Source organism: Rattus norvegicus, chromosome 12, assembly GCF_036323735.1.
Source record: "Rattus norvegicus strain BN/NHsdMcwi chromosome 12, GRCr8, whole genome shotgun sequence".
Taxonomy (NCBI): Eukaryota; Metazoa; Chordata; class Mammalia; order Rodentia; family Muridae; genus Rattus; species Rattus norvegicus.
The window spans coordinates 13,942,597-13,961,275 of NC_086030.1; the positions used below are offsets into that span (position 1 = coordinate 13,942,597).

Sequence of the window (18,679 nt, forward strand, 5' to 3'; positions counted from 1 at the left end):
CCATTTTTGTTATTCTCCTGTCAATATTAGGGTGGTTTGAATGAGAATATTGACTCCCCATAGACTCACACTGGAATGTTTGGTTCTCAGTTGGGTGGACTGTTGGGAAGGATTAGGTGGGGTCTTGTTGGAGTAGATGTCATGTGACCTTGCTGGAGATCTGTCACTGGAGGTAGGCTTTGAGCTCTCTCTCTCTCTCTCTCTCTCTCTCTCTCTCTCTCTCTCCCTCTCTCTTTCGCTTTCTCTCTTGCTCTCTCACTCACTCACTCTCTCATTTTGCCTGCTGCCTGTGGATCAGGCACAGCACCGTGCCTACATGCTGCCATGCTCCCCACCATGATAGTAGACTAAGCCTTTGACATCGTAAGTCAGTCCCCAGTTAAATGCTCTCCTTTTTATGAGTTGCCTTGGTCATGATGTCTCTTCACAGAATTAGAGCGCTCTCTGCACCAGTGCTTTCTCACTGAGCCAGGGTTACCTGATTATGGTCAGAGGGGCTCTCAGCAAGACTGAGGCTGAGACAAGTTTATTGCAAGCAATTAGACTTATTATATACCCTTACCAGAAACAATACAGTAGTAGTTGCCAGGATACAATGATGTTTTCAAGCTGTACGGAGCACAACAAGGTTAATTTCTAAGCCTAATTGTTTAGCCAAGTTTCTGCACGCTTCACGGACTTGTGGGGATGTAGACACTTAAGTGTTCTGAGAGCTTCACTGCCTGAGGGAGTGCCTCGGTTTCTCAGGAACTGAAAGGCACTCAGTGCCCCAGGAACCATGAACTCTAACCTGAAAAACCTATGATGCATGCCTCTCAAGGCACTAGGTCAAGCCAACTTTCTGCAGAACACTAAGACAAATAGTTAACACGAATCCAAAGTCCAACATACAGAACTCTCGTTCATTTTTAAAGATACACTCACTTTTATTTTTGCACGATACAAGTGTTTTGCCTACATTCATGTACATGCCCAGAGTCCTTGAAGGCCAGAGAAAGGCACTGGACTCCCTAAAACTAGAATTATAGTCATTAGGAATACATGACCAAAAGGCCTGTGCCCTCAGTAAGTATATTAACAGAAGCTGGTTTGTGTCTAAGTCCCTGAACTCTAGATGCCATTGTTCTCATGGGGGAAAATATAATTAAAAAAAAACTTTTCTCTATTTCAATTAGGACTATAACAATGCGAAAATTATAGTCAAAATGTAAGTGGTTTTATTTATTTGTTTTTAAGGGGTAGGGTCTCCCATAGTACAGGTTGTCCTAAGACTCACAATGTAGACCAGGCTGACATAGAACTCAGAGATCCACCTCTGCCTCCGAAATGCTGGGATTAAAGGTTTGCACTCCTACCCCACCCCCAGCTGGTTTGGACTCCATATTAAATAAGAACCTGCTTGCGGATAAATGTCTTCAATGTCCAGAGAGCAGATGGTACTTTGGATGAGTCACTGACTGCAGAGACACAACATCCGGAAACAGGAGAAAGAGGACCAGCATTCTTTGTCTTCAGTGAGATTGCCTGAACCTTCGGAGAGCCCACACCCCCTGCATCATGTCTCAACACTTTCTAATTGTATTAGTCAGGGTTCTCTAGGGTAACAGGACATGTAGAATGATTCTTTCTCTTCATTTTATTTGTGTGTGTGTGCGTGTGCGTGTGTGTGTGTGTGTGTGTGTGTGTGTGTAAAATTTTATTAGATTTAGTAAAATGACAGGCTTTGGTCCAGCTAATCCAACAATAGCTGGCTATGAACAGAAAGTCTAAGAATCTAGTCTACAAGGCTGGGTGTCTCAGCTGGTCTTTAGTTGACACTGGAGTCCCAGAGTGGACTCTAATGACAGTAAAGGGAGGGGGGTACTGTTAGTAGGTGTGGCCTTGTTGGAGGAAGTGTGTCACTGTGGGAGTGGGCTCTGGAGATCTCCTATGCTTAGGCTTTACCTATTGAAGAAGAGACCCTCCTCCTGGCTGCCTTTGGGTCAAGATATAGAACTTTAGGCTCTTCCAACCCCACATTTGCCTGGACGCTGCCATACTTACTGACATGATAATGGACTAAACCTCAGAACCTGTAAGCCACCCCCAATTAAATGTTGTCCTCCACAGGAGTTGCCTTGGTCATGGTATCTCTTCACGGCAATGGAAACCTTAACTAAGATACCAGGTTTGGAAAAATAGAGATATTACTTCTTGTCTATTTGAGTAAGGAATGGAAACAGAACTACACAGAAAAGAAGACATAATGTAATAACAATCTCCACTAAATGCTTACTCACTTAATAGCAATCAAATCAACCTCAGCTAAATTCCAGAATCCACTTATATTTCTATTCCACTCAAGGGAAGATGCCAAAGCAATGCTAACAGATCGTTGTCTTTATAATACATCAAAACATCAAACAATCAAGATATGGGCTGGGGAAATGACTAAGTTGTTAGGAGCATTTGCTGCTGACAGGAGACACAAGTTCAGTGCCCAGTCCTCAGTGTTGAATGGTTTATAACTGCAGCTCCAGTTCTCAGGGATCCATCTCCCTCTGCTGGACACCAGAAACACTGCACTCACATGTGTGCATATATGCATGCACACGTAACTAAAAATAAAATCTTAAAAACAATATAGGCTTTCGGCTGTGGTAGCCATCTTCCAGTAACTCACCAAAATGTCACAATGGGAAGGAGGAAAGACACTCGGTACATGTTCTCTAGGCCTTTTAGGAAACACAGAGTTGTTTCTTTGGCCACATACATGTGAGTCTACAAATAGGGTGATATTTTAGACGTCAAAGGAATAGGCACTGTTCAAAAAGGAATGCCCCATAAGTGTTACCACGGCAAAACCGGTAGAGTCTACAGTGTCACCCAGCATGCTGTGGGCATCTTTATAAACAAGGGCAAGATTCTGGCCAGGAGGATCAGTGTGTGGATTGAGCACATCAAGCATGCGAAGAGCAGAGACAGCTTCCTGAAGTGGGTGAAGGAGAATGATCAGAAGAGGAAGCCAAAGAGAAGGGCCCCTGGGTTCAGCTGAAGCGCCAGCCTGCGCCACCCAGAGAAGCGCACTTTGTGAGGACTAGGAAAGGAGCCTGAGCTGCTGGGGCCCAATCCATACGGATTTAACAGCCTGATGGACAAAAAGGAAATAAAGGACAGGACTACAAGGTGTTAAAAAATAATATAGGAAGAAATACTATTATTTGATCATTTCTTACACTCAATGAAGTAACATATTCACCCCTTCCCCATTTTCCATTCCTAGCTTCTTCAGCTTCTCTGGGGTCCTCCCCAAGACATCCCTTCACAACTTTGTGTTGAGAGTGTGACAGCCATCCGTGTCCAGAAGGTGATGTACTTCCCAGCTTCCAGTTTTTACACTCTTTCTACCCCAAGACGGGAAAACATTTTATTTTAATTTTGGGTCTTTGAGACAGGGTTTCTCTGTGTAGCCCTGGCTGTCTTGAAACTTACTTTCTAGACTCAACTGGCCTCAACTCACAGAGATTGCCTATCTCTACCTCCCAGGTGCTGGACTTAATGGCATGTACCATCGCCACTGCTTGTTCAGAATTAATGTTATAACCATGGATACAAATGAACTAAAAGATTCTAAGATTCTAAGTCTAAACTGGCTGTGGTAAGCACACACCTTTCATCCCAGCACAATGGAGGTAGAGGCTGGTGTACTCTGCCTTCAAGGCCAGCCTGCTGTATTTAGCAAGTTCTAGGAGAACCAGAACTACATAGACCCTGTCTCAAAAAAACAAAAATAAAAAAATAATAATAATAAAGGTCTAAGGAAGGTAGTACCCAGTTAAGATTGAGGAGGGATTAAATGTTCATAATCTCAGCCCAGACAATGGGTTCTTAGAGATTACATCACAGCATATAAAATTGTACATCTCAAAAATGTAAAAATATGTACCTCAGAGGATGCCATCAAGGAGATGAAAAGACATCTGAAAATGGAGAAAATATGTCAATTATATGTCTGGAAAGTGACGATTCATGAAACACATGTCAGTCTTACAACTCAATGCCAAGCACATAAAAAAAAAAATTCAGCTACACATGACAGAGGTTGATCAGATGATTATCTAAGAATGACAATAATGTCTCCCAAGTGGGAGAGTTGTATCGCACTGGGGGGAGCACAGCCCAGCATGCGTGGCGCTATTCTACTGAATGTCTGCTCTGAGCATCGTGAATCAACAACACAGAGTTTTGGATGGGAACCCTCATGAACTCCTGACAAAGCTCTGCAGAGAGAGAGAGAGAGAGAGAGAGAGAGAGAGAGAGAGAGAGAGAGAGAGAGAGAGAGAGCGCCTCTCAGTTGCTCAATAAATCAAACGCAGAATCCCTACACAGTTCGCCAATTCCACCCCAAGGGCCTACAAAGTTAAATCCTGATCTCTGATGCCAATGGCCTCGACAGCCTTACAACGCCTTCCATCTTGAATGGGTTGTCTGCAGAACATGGGAGTTGCAGCACCTGCCTCTGTTGAATGAAAGAAGTTACTCGCTAGCTCTACGCGCGCTATATCATTACTTCTACTGAGTTTTTATGTTGTTCCCAGAACAGGCAGACAGTGAATTGGTGTTTCTACAGCAAGGAGGAGTGGAAGGCAGGAATGAAAAGGTGCAGGCTTTCTTGAGTAAAACGTTCCCTGGCTTGACAATGGTGATGGGTGCACACTGCCTTGTTTGGGCAAAAATTGAATTACATATTTTAAATGATGGGAGCATCTGAGGGACGAAGAACAAAAGACAAAGTGGCTACTTTTATGTAGAGAGAAGTGGGTCGAGAAAAATCCAAATTTGTTAAGATCTTCTTGGCTTTTCGCACAGGCATCATTCTACGAGTTGTTGAGGGAATCAACATTCACTCCAAATGATGCCCCAGCAATCCCATTCATGCTATAAGCTCCAGAGAAGCTGAGGTGGGAGAGACATAGGAATTGACATTTACATGGGAGGCAGCTCGTGTCCCCAAGCTACCCAGGCAGGGAGCCACAGCGTCAGAACCACAAGATCATCAGTGGGGTCCAGGCTCCTGTCGTACCTCGGCCTTTACCTGGTGTCAGTTTGCAGATGTCTTATTCCTAGAGTTGAGGGAACACTGAGGTACTTACAGTCCCATCAGCCACTCACTCTTTCATGTGTATGGGCTCCCCTTTCTCCTCTTGTCTCAAGTGTTTCACTGACATCACACTGCCCGATGATGGGGAACACATAAGCCCAAAATGCAACAGCCATAGCTAACTGTGGGAACTCGGGTCCAAGAGAGACACGTCATCCCAGTCATGAGGTGATGAGTGGGATGCTACGATGGCTTTTATGATGGGTCGTCTGGGTATGAAGACAAAAGACCATCTTATAGGAATAGTAACTCGGAGGACCGACCCTTGAAAAGGGATTATGGACTTGTTTTCTACCTGTCTCGGTTCGTCCCTTAAGTAGACACCGTCTTCATTGTGATCACCTCCTTCATTTGCCACTGGTGAAGACTGGAGACAGGAGTGGTCGAAGTCTTTTCCCTTCATCATCCTCAGATATGGTAACAGCCTTTTTCATAAATCCCACTGGCCCAAAAGGCTAGAGTTCAAAAGGGAAGATGATTTACCCCGCAGAAGTTATGTGTATATCCATAGACCCAGAAGATATATCAAGCAGATATCACTTGTTTAACAAGTAGTTACTGGTCTTAAGTGGCAGGCCTTGTTTGTACTCAACACACTTTCATTGAGGTCACCTTACAACCTATATGAATATAGCTGTTACCTATCTGTGGCATGGCTTCACATCTTTAAAGTCCCTTCTTAGTGAAATCCCCTCTTGCACATGTTTCCACTGTTACTCCCAGTGAATATCAAAGAGCCCTACAGCATTCTTCAAGGCTGCACAGAGTAGAAATGGATTCAAGTGCCCTTGGGATTAATGGCTAGGGAGATCGCTCAGAGGCTAAGAGCACTTGTTGCTCTTGCAGAGGACCCATGCTTGGTTCCTAGCACCCACATGGTACTTCACAGCCATCAGTAATTCCATGACATCTGACACCCACTTCTGACCTTCACACGTACACATGGCATATGTATGCACATGCAGGCAAAACACTCATGCACATTGGGGGATTCTATGCACATTTTTCTTACCAAATTGTGAGATTGTCAAGAAATTAGGTATTACTCACCATTATATCTCTAGGCCTTTGCTTAACATTTTGTATCTAGTAGACATCCTGATAGGTTAGTTGAACTGGACCTAGGCATCGCCTGACCATTATAAACTTTCTAAATTGCTAATTGCAAGATAAATTGGCTCTGTCATAGCCACCCTCGCTGCAAACTCAGCATGATCGACCAGGATTCTGTTGACAGGAAAGACCTCAGTTGGATGGATGGGCATGGAAACCGATGGATCCACTAAGCAGCACCAGGTAGTCTCTCAAATGGCCTTGTCATAGACGGCAGACGAGACAGATGGTTGGCCAAAGTATGTACCCATTCCTCTGAAAATCTAAGAACAGCGGGTAAAGTGAGTCCACCTTTGCTTGGCTTTCTTATGTTTCTTTAAGTGGTAACATGTAGTTCCATATTTTAGATTTACATCTCTGTAAGTTTTTTTTTTTTTTTTTTTTTTTTTTTTGGTCTGAAGGTCAGGTAAAGACTCCTGTTGTAGGGGTTGGGGATTTAGCTCAGTGGTAGAGCGCTTGCCTAGCAAGCGCAAGGCCCTGGGTTCGGTCCCCAGCTCCGAAAAAAAGAAAAAAGAAAAAAAAAAGATTCCTGTTGTAACACACATGTTCAATGTTTTGAATACTATTTTGGGGAAAGCTGTTCTCTCCAAAACGTATTAGACCTATTACTTGTGTGTGTGGTGGTGGTGGGGATACTCTCTCATCTGTTTTATTCAATTAGTGCTGTGTTTTTCCCTCTTTGGGGAATTATTCCCTTAATGAGTGACTTCATGTGGCTAATTCTTTCTACTTTTTGTAGAATTGTTTGGTTGGTTCTTAAACCTTTGCTTTTCTATACAAATTATGAATAACTTGGAATTTAAAAGCTCAGTGAGATTTCTGATAAAAATTGAAATAAATATAGGGGGGATCTTTTTATTGTGTTGTGTCTTCTGATCAGTGGTTACCATATGCCTCTCTGATTTTTAGTCTGACTTTTCTTACCACATAGATAATTTCAGGTTAAGGACCCAGCACATACTGTTCCACTCATGATTTAAGCATTTAATTTCTAATTATTGCTATGACATCATTTCTTACTATTTCCTCACTGATTGTCAACATTGCGTTCAAATGCAGCTGAATCCTGTGCTGTCGTTGTGCCCTATGAGTTTCTCAAATTCACTTCTTTGTTCCGTGCATTCATTCCGTGTACACTTTGGTGGACTCTGCATGGACGTCATGGTGAGGCCTGAAAATGGGATCCTTTCTATTCACTGCTTTGCCGTCGTGTGGCTTCAATGAAATGTTCTTGCCTTATTGCACAAGCTGGCACTTCTAGGAATGGACTGAATGCCAGTAGTCAGAGTAGACTTCTGAACTTCCCCCAATTCAGGCTTTCCCCATCATGTATGAAATCGGCTGAGGCTTTTGTATTGATTTTCTTCATGGGGTAGAAGAAGTTTGTGTTGTTCCTTTTCTTCAGAGTTTTTAATCATAAAGGAGATTTAGAGGAGTTCGTTTTGGCCCAAAATACAGTTTTGGAAGATAGAAGAAAATTCATAGCAAGAAAATAGAATTGTCTTTTTTCCTCGTGTCCCTATACACAAAACTAAATGGATTTCTCCATGAGGCTGGTAAGATGTTTCAGCAGTTAATCAAACCCACATTGAGTGGTTCACAAGCATGGGACTACCATCCCCAATTCTCATGCTTTTCTAACAGCCACAATTAAGAAAACAACAGCTCAGCCTCTATTGTCCCCAGTTGTTTATGCTGTTAGTATGAATAAACACAGAGCTAGCCTGAGATAATGGTATCCCAAGACCATATTTTTTTTTTTTTTGGTTCTTTTTTTTTTTCGGAGCTGGGGACCGAACCCAGGGCCTTGCGCTTCCTAGGCAAGCACTCTACCACTGAGCTAAATCCCCAACCCCAAGACCATATTTTTTTATGTGTGTCTTAATTAAGGTTTCAATTGCTTTGATGAATCATGACCAAAAAGCAAGTTGGGGAGGAAAGGGTTTATTCGGCTTACACTTCTACATTGCTGTTCATCACCAAATGAGTCAGGACAAGAATTCAAACAGGACAGGACCCTGGAAGAAGGAGCTGATGCAGAGGCCATGGAGGGGTGCTGCTTATAAGCCTGTTTCCCATGCCTTGCTCAGCCTGCTTTCTATAGAACCCAGGACTACCAGCCTAGGAATGACACCACCCACAATGGGCCATACTCTCCCCCACTGATCACTAACTGAGAAAGTATCTCACAGCTGGATCTCACAGAGGCATTTCCTCAGCTGAGGCTTCTGCCTCTCTGATGATGCTAGCTTGTGTCAAGTTTTCTGAACATTTTTGCTGTTCTTCATCAATGCCATTTAGTGAGAAATTTTCCCTTGAGTTTGTCCTCTGTATTTCTACGTGCCTTGACAAAGTAGTATTATGCTAGCATGTATATAAGATGCAATATTTACATTGAAAAAAATCTGCCTGTCACTGGCACTAAATGTCCCAAATGTAGCATGAATCTCTTGACATGTGAGGACCCAACTCACTTTAGGAGATGCCACCACCACTCCCTGCCCCACACAGGGCATGTGGTGGTTTTGGGTTCCATGAGAAATCAAGCTGAGAAGCCCCATGGAGCAAGCAAGTAAGCAGCACTCCTTCATAGCCTCTGCTTCAGTTCCTGCCTCCAGGTTCCTGCCTCCAGGTTCCTTCGCTGGCATCCCTCCGTGATCGGAGGTAATCTAGCAAGTCCTAGCAGTGTGCACTCAAATAAGGCCTCTAAATAATTGAAAGGTACTGGACACCTAAGGAGGGCACCTGCATTTTTCTCTAAGTGTTTGCACTTAGGGGGCTGGAGAGTTGGCTCAGGGGTTTGGAGCACTGGTTGCTCTTCTGAGGTCCCAGGTTCAATTCTCAGCACTCACATGAAGGCTCACAACCTGATATAATCCAGTTCAGGGGATCCCATGCCCTTTTCTGGCCTCTACAGGGACTGCATGCACACAGGACATAGACACACAGGTGACAAAACACCCACAGGAATTAAAGGAAATAAGCGTAACTGATGTCTGTTAGCATTATGAGGAAACGCATCACATAGAGGAGGCTGGGCAGCATTTGAGATGCTAGGACATCACCCACAGGACAGACAGAATCTAATGCAGGAACGGACTCCAGGTAGGCCTGATCTAAGAGCTATTGCTGCTATAACTCTTGGCTGCTTAAAACAGGCTAGAGTTTTACTGGCACTGGCTCCTTGACATCTGACACGTTTGTCCCCAGAGTGGGATCAGACCAGATGGAACAAATCTCTCTACGTGGTGACAAGGTCAAAAAAGATGATGAGTCTGTGATGTGTCCAGAAACTATTGTTCAAGGACAAGGGAAGACCAATCACGAGGGAATCTCGAATGGCAGATTACCCTTTGCCTGTTATCTTCCTTAGGTTTCTATAGCTGTGATAAACCGCTGACCAACAACAGCTTGGGGAGGAAAGGATTTATGTGACTTCCATTTCCCTGTCATGACTGATCACTGAGGAATGTCAGTGCGGGAACCTGGAGGCAGGAACTGAAGCAGAGGCTATGAAGGAGTGCTGCTTACTTGCTTGCTCCATGGGGCTTCTCAACTTGATTTCTTACGCAACCCAAAACCACCACGTGCCCTGTGTGGTGGTGTCACCTCCCATGGGCCCTCCCATGTCAATCATTAATGAAGAAAACGAAGCACAGACTTGCCTGAAAGCCACCCCGATGGAGATATTTCCTCAGCGGAGGTTCCCTCTTCCCCATGACTATCAAGTCTAACTTACCAGATGCTGTGTCAAATCGACAAGAAACTAACCAGCATAGCTGTGACTCGGTACTCGAGAAGCTGGGGCAGAGGAAGCTAAGGTTTTGAAGCCAGCACGTGCTTCACAGCTCCTTCTGTCTCCAAGCCAACAACAAAATGGAGATGACAGTGTCAGCCATTTCAACTATAGCTAAAACCAAGCGCATAGAGAGCAATCATTCTTGTGTATGGTTGCCTGGCAAGACCGTGAATGTGCTCATCCAGTAGGTGTAATGTTTTTGAATCCTGTGTAAAGTTCACCCTTGTGTTATTTCAAATGCTGGTTTCCCTATCCCACTATCCGGGGTCACTCCGGACATGGCTCTGTCATATTTACTCTTAGAGGATCTCATCTCAGGTTTGAGTAAACATTGCTCCTCATTCGTTCTCTGCCTTGCCAATAAAAGCCATGGAGTCAAAACAGAGTCTTAAGAGAGAATAAGGTGGGATGTCAGATTCTTGGAGGAGTGGGGAAAGACACAGGAAGTGAAGGAGTGAAGCCTTGAGGAGAGGTCCAGGAAGCATCAGGAGAAGAGACCTGGAACAAGAAAGGATGAGAAATGCAAGTACTGTGGGGTATTGTCGGGAGGAAGCCTGACCAGCATGGAGTTTACAATGGAGTAATATTTGCTCAATATTTGACTCAAGGCCATCTTAATCAATCTTAGTTCTCTGTGCGGTTATTGGGAACTACCTGAGGTGAAGAAACACAGCTGCCAGATTAATTTATTACTCAGATTTATATAAAAAGAGTTCCTTTTACATTAACACAGGATCCCGCTCTATTCTATTTATGTTGTTAGTTTTGGACATTTTCACTCACGACTGAGCTGTGCAAAGGAAGACGGGGAAATATCACTGACCTGGAAAAAGTGAAGACACTCCAGAGAGACACGGTGCCCCTCCCATCAGGTACCGGAAACGGAAGCAGACACACCAGAAACAATTCGAATCCCTTGGGGAATTTCCTGCAGGCAGAGGGCAGAGGCTGAAGCCTGGCGCTGGCAGGAGGAGACCTTGGCTCCCACAAAAGCCTCACAGAGTTTTGGTCTCTCTTCAGATTACCTCACAGGAGACCCTGGAGCAGAGGCCACGATGGCTCAGTGTGGGCCTGGCCTCGCCTCACTCAGGACGCTTAGCTTTGCACACTGCTTGCTTTCTATTGCAAAGGAACCCTCATGTAAGGACCCTGCGTGTGGGGTGGGGTAACCTGGGACCCCCATTAGTTCTCCTCTTCCCAGTGTGCTGACTTGAATTATTTCTTCTTTCTCTGGTACTTTTTGTTTGGTTGTTTTTGTTTTGATCTTGAGAGAGTCTGTTATACAGCCTGACTTCCAAAACTCAGAACACCTCAGGCACCCACCGGCCTCTGCTTCCTGAGTGCTGGGGAAAAGGCATGCACCACCATACCCAGATTTTTCGGCTTCTCACTTTTGTCTAACAGGCCTATGGAAAATGGGTGGCCATAGTCTAGGTTGTCAGGGTGCCTGGGCCCGGGCTCTGACCCTGACAACCCCTGGAAGCTTCCCTGCCTGTGTGCCCTCAGGTGGATGTCAGGGGGACAGGAGCAGAACTTTGAGGAACCCGGGTGTCAGATTTGACTGGTGGCATCCTGGGACAGAGAAGCCTCGACAGTGTCCTGGGATGGTGGCCCGGGCTCCTCTGGGAAAAGAGGAGGAGCCAGACAAGCTGGAGTTGAGGACTCAGCCCCACCCTCTTTAAGTGAACGTGGCCTCTATGTGAGCACAGGTTGGGAAGGGGCTGTCATCCAGGGCCACCCAGACTATACAGGAGCTTGGATCTCCTTGAACGTGGGACGAGTCCCACATTCCTAGGTAAAGATAAAGCTGTCTGGAAATGAGCTTCTGAGGAAATTTCATTAATTACCCTCTACCGCCCTCTGCCCCAGAAAAGGAACTGTCAGCCCTGGTTGGCCCATGCTTCTGCAGAAGGTGGAGTGGGCGGGGCACTTTCACAGAGGCACTTGCTCTGCAGAGAATCAGAGAACTGGAAAGCCACGCCTTCTGATGTTATTCACACAGCCTACCAAGGGCATCCGAGATAGGAATGAAGCCCCTGACCCTAATCCTGTTCCGTTGAGCTCCCAGCAGTAGCCACCCAACTGCCATCCCTATCTGAAGTGACTGAGATGCCAGCACGGGTCAGGGAGGGCTTCCTTGTGCTTCCATGGAGAACCACTGCCCTCTAGTGGCCACATGGCACAGCATCATATCCGTGGGCAGAGGTTCACAGGCATTCAACCCATTCATGACAATTAACCTATTGTTAGAGATATATATTCCTCCTCAGTATGCTGCTGGGAGAGCATTTGTGCAATTTCTTGGGAGCACAATTTAGCAAACGTCAGTTAAAAATAAACCCATATGCAGGTTTTATTAGTACAAGCGAGTAGGCTGGACAAGAGCATTTCTTCTAGAATCTTCTGCTGCCTATGACCAGGTAGACTGTGGTTGCCTCCCCTTGAGGCTGTTGGGTGTTGTAACTGCTCTGCATGTAACATGCATGACTGGCTTCTAAGGTCAGGCTCTGACAGGCCTTCTGCTGGGCCTCCACCACCCTGCTATGGGGAAGCCAGAAAACAGCTGACCCAGCTGCCAGATAGCATAGCATCCCTCGGCAGGCCTGAGTTAGGAAGACTTCAGGCCCTTGAGACCTCATCTGGTGGGCAGCCCACCTGTATCCTGGGACACAGCTCCACCAGTCCCCAGTGAGCTGTCATGGAAACTGCACAGCTGTAGCCAGAATAGGTGTGGCCATCCCTGAGGTTGCTAATGTCTGATGAAAAAAAATTACTTAAGGGACAGAAATGAATGACACAACCAGGTTGTATCTAATAAGCCTGCTGGAAACTTCCCATTGGGTAGCACTGGATACCAATCGTGGTTTCTACAATGGGCTACTCTGACCAGCCAGAGAACAATAGATGATCCTGAGAGATGGCTCAGCTGTTAGGGAATTGGCTGCTCTCACAGAGGACCTGGATTCAATTCCCTGCACCCACAAGACAGCTCACAACCATGTAGAACCTTGGTACGTGGGATGCAACATGCTCTCCTGACTTCCATGGGCACTGCACACATGCTGTCGTAGAAACACATGCACTCATACATGTAAAATAATAAGATGTTTTTCAAAGAACCAAACCACTTTTAACTACGTAAAAGCTCATTGTGCATGGAGATGGGAAACAGGAGACTACTGTCATATAAATACATACGTGCCCTGAGCAGAACTCCTCCCACACATCCTTCTATCCCCACAGAACACCATTCACCCTGTTTGACTCCCAAGAGAGTTTCACGCTGTGTATGCCAGCATGATTTTTTCATATTTCTATAAAATTTAAGAACCACACTCTTTTTTTCTTCCTTCTTTGTCCGTTTTTGCACAGAAGTATTAAGTTCCGCGTTTCTCCCATCAACAACATGAAATTGAACTATGAATGCATTCTAAACTCCTCATGGAAGAATTAAGATATGGAAACATTACCAAAGTCTTTAAGTTAGTGCACAGTTTTTCCTGAGGGTAGGGAATGTTGCTGTGAGCAGTGTGGGACAGCCTCAAAGCCAGAACCCAGTGAGCCATTGCCTGGGGAACACAGAAGAAGCACCCTGTTGCCTGTGGAAGCCCAAAGGGGACAAACACTAGAACGCATATGAAAGGAGAGCCACCCCTCCCTCTCCCCTAAGAGAAAGACAGAGAGAGGAACACATGCACTTGGCTAAAGTGTTACCACAACACTAACCTCAACCAAATAACCCTGACACCCACCTACTAGGGGCCTTTCTACACTGACATGCTCCTGGGCATTTGTAAATGGATGCTCTCTGTGTCCATGTGCATGCCCATGTGTGCAGCTATACCTGTGTTTATGTGTGCATGTGTGCGTGCATGAGTGTGTGTGTGTGTGTGTGCACATGCCCATGTATGTGGCTGTGCCTGTGTTTGTGTGTGCGTGCGTGTGTGAATGCGTGTGTGCGTGCATATGTGTGTGATGCACATGTTCATGTGTTTATGTGTGTGTACGTGTGTGTGCACATAAGTACAAGTGCCTATGTGTGCTTTCACTTCAATTAACACTATTATGAGGTTTTCCCAGGTATAGGGCATCTGTGATCATATCACATGATGACACACTAGGATAGGAAACCTGTGCTAGAGTGATTTTTAGGAATGACATCAGGATAGTGGGAAGACTCTGAGAAGAAATCATTTTTTCCTGGGATGCTTGTAGTATAGAAGGGATGGTTTAGAAACCTCTTTTTCATTCCTAAGTATGTTGAGATATAAGTTGAAGGTCTTGCTGCAGGCCAACTTCCCAGGTCAGGGTAGTGGCATGAGTGTATGGATGCCACTGGGTCCCGTTACAAACATGGAAGGCAGAAGTGCAGCAGTTGGCAGTGCTGGTTACCACTAGGGAAAGCCTATGAGGAGGGGCTCAGGCTGGAGGAATCAGGAAGTGACCCCACTTGCTTAGCAACCCAAATGGAACTTGGAATCCTGGTTACCAGGTAAACAGAGGTCAACAGTAACTTTACCTGACTTACTTGTCTGGAGGCTCTTGAGAGAGCAGGAAGTTCTCTTGTTTCCAGACTTCCAGTGGCTCTGGCCACAAAAAGCCAAGAGTGGCCGTCGCCTTGGCCACCTTTGGAGACGTTGGATACGCTCTTTGACACACTTCTGGCGTGTTTCTCACAGGGAACCTAAGGTAACACAGGCCAGCCTCTAGCAAGAAACTTTCTGGTTGGTCCCCCTGATCCCCTGAGGTCCCTGCCTGGGTGTGTGTTCTTGTGAGACACCGAGGACATCCTCTATGCTCACTTTCCAATGGATGGTAATGGATTGCTGTTATCTCCAGAGAGTTTCTACATTTAAACCCTCCTGCCTTCCTTGGTCCTTCCTCAGAATTCACAGGAACCAGCATCTCTGCATAAGCCCCCCAGGTTTAACTACAACAGCACAGGATACATTGAACAAATAAATGGTCCACTATATACCAACTGCCGTTCAGAACCACGACCACTTGTCCATCCCCAACTTTCCTGCCATCTCCCCAAAGTTTGCTACCACCGGGGAGGTGCTGGACCTGATGCTGACAATGGGAGTGGCTACATCCAACACTGGTTTTAGGGTTTTAGGAGGGCTCTGCTCTTCCTCAGGACTCTGTGCTCCTGTAGAACAAGTATGATTGTACCCCGGCAGTGCTGGTCATGGGTCTGAACCTGCAAAGTGACGTGGTCAAATGAGGGGTTGGGGGCCTCTAGTTTGTCTCTCACTGTCCCCAGGGACTGTCAAACACTCCCCCTTCTTGTGCCTTGGGCAGAGCTCTTTCCCCACTTGTAAAAAAGGCTCTAGGCCCTCAATGACCTATGGGATTAATGGAACCAGACAAGAAGCCCAGAACCAACCAAGAGTCCCGACAGGGAGCACCTAGACCTCCACCCATTGCCTGGAGATCTCTGAAGATCTGTCAACAGAGGCTCATTCCTGGGCCTTCAGCATGAAAGTCAGAACAGGGCAGAGAGCTCCAGGATCCCTGGTCCCTTTCCAGCCTCTTCTGATTTGAGTAGCTTCCTGTAGCTCTATTAGTAGGTTGGGGAAGCAAGGCCTTAGGGGTGACACCTCATGGAATGCCACAGGTGTGGATCCTTCCAGCATGACGCTGTGGGGGACCAGCAAAGAGGGGAGTGGGCTTCAGGTGAAGAGGGAGGTAAGAGCCTTTCTGTAGAGTGAGGGAGAGGGGGTGAGCCTATCTGTGCAGTGGGGTGGGGATAAAGGGGAAGGTGAAGGTCCATCTGTGGAGTGAGATGTGGTGAGAAGAAGAAGGCAAGGGACCATCTCTGCAGTGAGAGGGGTGGAGAGAGAGAGAGGTAAGGGCCCATTTTCCCAGTTTTGCAGTGGGATGTGGAGGTTGGCGAGGGCTGAGGGCTGTGGGGATTCCCACTAGAGGAACGATGGTACCTGAGACTTCACCTGCAGGTGAATGAGAACAGAGGTCTCCAGTGGGCTCCTGAGTTCTGAGGAGCAGAGGGAGGGATGTAAGCTGAAAGGCCCTGGGAAAATCTATCCCTACTACAGTCCAGCCCAGTTAGCCCTGTCTCTCTGCTGAGGAACAGGAAGTGTTTGCAGCCCTCTACACACAGTCCCTACACTCCTAAACACTATACCCATCAGCACACAGGCTGACAGCCATTGCCTTGTCTGATTGGGCCCACAGCTACACTGGTTAAGCAAGGCCAGGCATCTGACTCCACTTCCCTGCAACTTCCTCTTCCCCACAGCGCCATATTCTCCTTTCTGTACTGGTGGCTTCAGAAATTCCCCCAGGATTTTTGTGAGCCCCAAGACATGGTCGTCGCGAGGCAGCTGCTGGACTACATGAGGCTCAATGTGCCTTCTGAAGAAGTAGATACCCAAGCCAGGGAGCTGCTCTCAGTGCGGAGGAGCAGGAGGCCAAAAAGTCAAAGCTTAAGAAAGGCGAGGAGGTCTGGGGCCGGCTGCCTGGCAAGGGAGGAGGTGGGTTCGGTGGTAAATTCCACCAGGGAATTCTCCAGAGCTTTGGCCTGAAGCCAGGGCTGGACAGCAGTCAGGTAAGATGTCCTACTGTGAGGAGAGGACTGGGAATTCTCTGGTATGGAAAGGCCTTGTGTGACAGGCAATCCTGGGGAAGCTCACCCCATCCTGGAACTTCTAGGCTGCCTCAACAAAAGCCCATCTCCTTCTGCCCTTAGGTTGTGCAACAACTCCAGAACCCCCAGTGCAGGATGCCTCAGGGATGCAAGAGACTCTGGCTCTGATGCCAGCTTCTGTGGTCGAACCACAGGGAGACCTGCAGTCTGGAGAGGACCCTGAACTCCTGGACCCGGCAGTTTTGGAACCCTTTGTGCCAGAAGCTGGACCAGGGTAGCTTCCGACTTTGGATCAAGCTCTGCCCACATCAGCTGATACACAGTCACCCCTAGGTGTGGCTGCAGGTGTGACTGCAGATGGGCCTGCAGATGTTCCAGCTGCCAGGCACTTATTTCTATCTGCCATTGTGCAGCTAGGTGCACCAGAGTTTGTTTTCCCTCTGCCCGAGGTTGACATATAATTAGCAGAGTTATCTGCAGAGTTCCACCCTGGTGTGGTTCCCCACCTAAGCTGTCCTTCTCTTTAGAGAAAGTATCTCCTTTTATTTCATTGGCTTCTTTCTTATTGTTGTTTTGATTGTTGAGATTTTATTTATGTTTGGTTATTAATAAAATGAAATTTTTACTCATATTAAATGATACAGTTCATTTCCCATGTGGTAAAATCTGCTTACGTCTATCTGTGGATGGCAGCTCTGAGCCAAACAGGTAAATCATGGAAATGGGACCCTTGCAGGATATCGTGGGAGCAGGGAAAAGCAAGTAGCTAGTAGCTGGTGTGGTAGAAAATGGCCAAATACCAACTGCGGCAAAGAATATTAATTATGTGCTGTGACCTGACTGTCCAGGGCTCAGTGGTGCCCCTAATTGTTAGGGACTCAGATTCTACATGAGCCATACTGGGGCTCATGGACAGAGGTCTCTGCTCTCTGGGCTTCTCTGTCAGACTGGACAGCAGAACCATGCAGAGAAGGATAAGGTCAGCTTAATTGTAATGGAGGCCACCATTCTCGTCATCCCCTGAGCCCAGAGCTGTGCGTTCATCCTGCACCATGTTTAACAGATGGTCATCCTAAGGAATTGCTGGGCTTTCTCATAATACTGGGGTGATCAACCAATGACAAGGCTGAGCCCATGGAAATTTCACACATTCCTCAGTGGGAAATGACTTGCATGCCGTCTTACTGTTCACTATGTATAGGGAACCCTCCATGGGACAAAGCCACCAACAAAAATGGCTCACTGCAGTCCTCCTCCTGGGCCTGTGAGGTGCCAGTTACCATTTAGAGGACACTGAGTTGTATCCGTGGCATCAGGTCCTGTGGACTCTGATGATGGAGCACTGACACACATCACTCACTGGCCACCTAGGCATTTGGCTTGGGAAAAGTTTATATACACTAGGCTAGTCCCTGTCTCATCAAGAAGCGAGCTGTATACTTCATCTAGTCCCCACGCTGGGGTGTCCAGTAGATCTGAGGACTGGAGACCCAGGGCTGCAGTAGCCAGGTTAAGGGAAACTCCACACAAGCTGTAGGTTGGGGCCAGGCTTCCTGGGTGAACAGCGAAGGCCTGTCCAGCACAGAGAATGGAGAAGGAGCAGTAGTTTGAAGTGCTGGTGGGGGGTGGTCTAGCTGTCATCTACACAGGAGGAAAGGTAGCCTAGTCCATTACCAATGTGTGTAGAGAATCTTGAGGAGCATTATTAGAGCAAATCCAACAACATCACAAAGGGAATGCTCTTGCACATGAACTGAAATGAACCCACCATAGAGCCTCACAGTGTCCCTGAGCAGGGTGGACGGCAGATGAGAGCATTGACTGGACACCATGTCAGCAAGAGAATGACCAGGTGCGGTTGTTCACACAGGCATTGATTCTGTTACTGCCTTGTCTACTGCTGTCTACAGTGTTTGATGTCCTCTCTGGAAATATTTAAATATGTGTAAACAAAGGGTAAGACATACAGCAGAAATTATTACATATAGGTTAAAAAAAAACAAACAAGGAAACAACA

General features: G+C 46.5%; 1 protein-coding gene and 1 pseudogene across 1 annotated transcript in view; one reads left to right on the top strand and one right to left on the bottom strand.

Annotated features, from left to right (window-relative positions):
• The window catches only part of Hint1l2 (histidine triad nucleotide binding protein 1 like 2), an 865,401-nt gene that overhangs the window by 160,336 nt on the left and 686,386 nt on the right, over positions 1–18,679 (bottom strand). The window lies entirely within an intron of this gene.
• On the top strand, positions 14,519–17,241 carry LOC120095930 (uncharacterized; annotated as a pseudogene).